The sequence below is a fragment of the Trichomycterus rosablanca genome, chromosome 14 (assembly GCF_030014385.1).
Source record: "Trichomycterus rosablanca isolate fTriRos1 chromosome 14, fTriRos1.hap1, whole genome shotgun sequence".
NCBI lineage: Eukaryota > Metazoa > Chordata > Actinopteri > Siluriformes > Trichomycteridae > Trichomycterus > Trichomycterus rosablanca.
Window position 1 is genome coordinate 26993515 of NC_086001.1, and position 2192 is coordinate 26995706.

The 2192-nt window shown below is 43.6% G+C and overlaps 1 long non-coding RNA gene across 1 annotated transcript; it reads left to right on the forward strand.

Moving 5' to 3' along the window:
- Positions 1 to 1016: 1016 nt before the first annotated feature.
- Positions 1017 to 1483, forward strand: LOC134326843 (uncharacterized). Its single transcript, XR_010014605.1, has 2 exons — positions 1017 to 1062; positions 1178 to 1483. It is a non-coding gene; the product is annotated as an uncharacterized LOC134326843 (long non-coding RNA).
- The last annotated feature ends 709 nt before the right edge of the window (positions 1484 to 2192 follow it).

A 2192-nucleotide genomic window follows, 5' to 3' on the forward strand; every position in this document is an offset into this window, starting at 1 on the left:
CCCCCAGCGTGGGACTTTGAGGCAAGTAGACGGGCGTGGATCAGCGCCATTCAGAACCTGACTGAGAGAGAAGAAGGAACAGTCGAGAGCGAGGTGAATTATCATTACCACTATACTCCGGGAGGGGAGGGGTTCAGTTCTCGTCTCTGTAACACCAGTTTAATCCGTCTAAATCAGCAGGAATCAGACGGGTATGAGAATGATTTAGAATCAGATTCCTCGAGCGAGCAGACAGACTCCCAGGGACCACAAGTGTCTTCTGAAGCTCCAGGTAACCTTAACACCACCACGTTCGAGCCCGACACTATTAAACTCTAGTGACTCTTGGGGTTTGTAGGTGGGATCAGTTCTGGCGAAGTCATCTGGAGAAGTAATGCTCAGCAGCATGTTAAACATACAGTAAACGTAACAGTAACGGCTTGTGGTGATGTTCTTTGATCAGATGTGATTGTTTTGCTCTGTGTTTCCTCAGAAAGGACATTTTGACACTCCTGACTGGCTGTCTCCTGGTTCTGTACTGCTGATTAAGGAAATGCTGCAGGTGTGTGTTTATGGTGTGTTTAATGTGAGCAAAGTGGGTGTGTGTTTCTCTGTGGGCTTCATCACCTGAAGTTCTTGTATCTTGTCCTGTAGGTGGTTCCAGAGCGGCGCATAAAGGTGGAGCATCTGCTGGATCATGAGTGGGTAATGAAGCAGTACAGCAGCCCTGTGGAATGGCACAGCACATGCCAGGTACAACATCCACCCTCGACGTAGTACAGTGACATGATGGAGATCCACTGTACATAAGATTGTATCTTTATTATCTTACATACTCATATATTTGTGTCTGTGTGTGTGTTTGTGTCTCAGCTGGATCATCTAGATGAGGAGACCATCACCGAGATGGCTGTGATGTTCAGACAGTCCAACCAAAGCACCAAGCAGCTGGTGTCTGAGATACATTTCAGTACTTGTATCTGCATCAACACAGATGCCAAAATGTAGACACATATTTATTAATATTGAGGTTCTTGTGCTCCATCTAAAAGAGATAGCTGAGCGGATGTGTAAGAAATCCAGGTAACATTTCCACAATCAGTGTATTTTACCTGATAAACGCTGCTCTACATGCTCATCTGTCCAAACACTACAGCTTCTGGAATGTTCTTACACCTCTTCTTGTTTTATTTAACAGGAGACGTTGTTGTCGCATCAAGGAGGGACGATGGTGGCGCCATCCAATCAGGACACGTTACATCTCAATTTCACATTTCAATGATTATTGCAGCTGTTTCTCTCTAACCCATCCTCTCTCTCTCTCTTCTTTTACCAGAACGGTGCATTTTGGGTATCTGTGTGTGACTGGTTAGAGGAACTCCACTGAGGTGCCGCCCTTGTTGATCCACACAGCTGTATGAGAAGTGTAGAACATGGATGACCAGGATCAACAAGACTTAAAATCTTATACAATTAAATGTAAAATAAATAAACTCACTGAATATATGAAGGTGCATGAATGTTCATGTTCACAATAGCTGATTATTTCTTCATTGTTTTGTGTATGATGTCAGTAATATGACGTCAAAGGCGGCACAACGTTTCCCGACATGTTCCAGAACATTGAACTCAGCAGTGAAGATACAGACCTTCTGTCAGTTACTCATAGCAGCCTGAGATCGTTACCCTAAAACTTAATGAACTCATGTCTCCTAAAAGAGAGAGTACACTATTAATAACCTTTTTAAAATACATGAGGTCCAGGAACAAAATGCAAAATACACTATATTACCAAAAGTATTCACTCATTCATCCAAATCATTGAATTCAGGTGTTCTAATTACTTCCATGGCCACATGTGTATAAAACCAAGCACCTCGGCATGTAGACTGCTTCTACAAACATATGTGAAAGAATGGGTCGCTCTCAGGAGCTCAGTGAATTCCAGCGTGGTACCATGATGCCACCTGTGCAACAAGTCCAGTCGTGAAATTTCCTCACTACTAAATATTCCACAGTCGACTGTCAGTGGTATTATAACAAAGTGGAAGCGATTGGAAACAAGTGGTACCATGTAAAATGACAGAGCGGGGTCAGCGGATGCTGAGGCACATAGTGCACAGAGGTCGCCAACTTTCTTTAGTCGATCGCTACAGACCTCCAAACTTCATGTGGCCTTCAGATTACCTCAAGAACAGCTTCATGTAATGGGT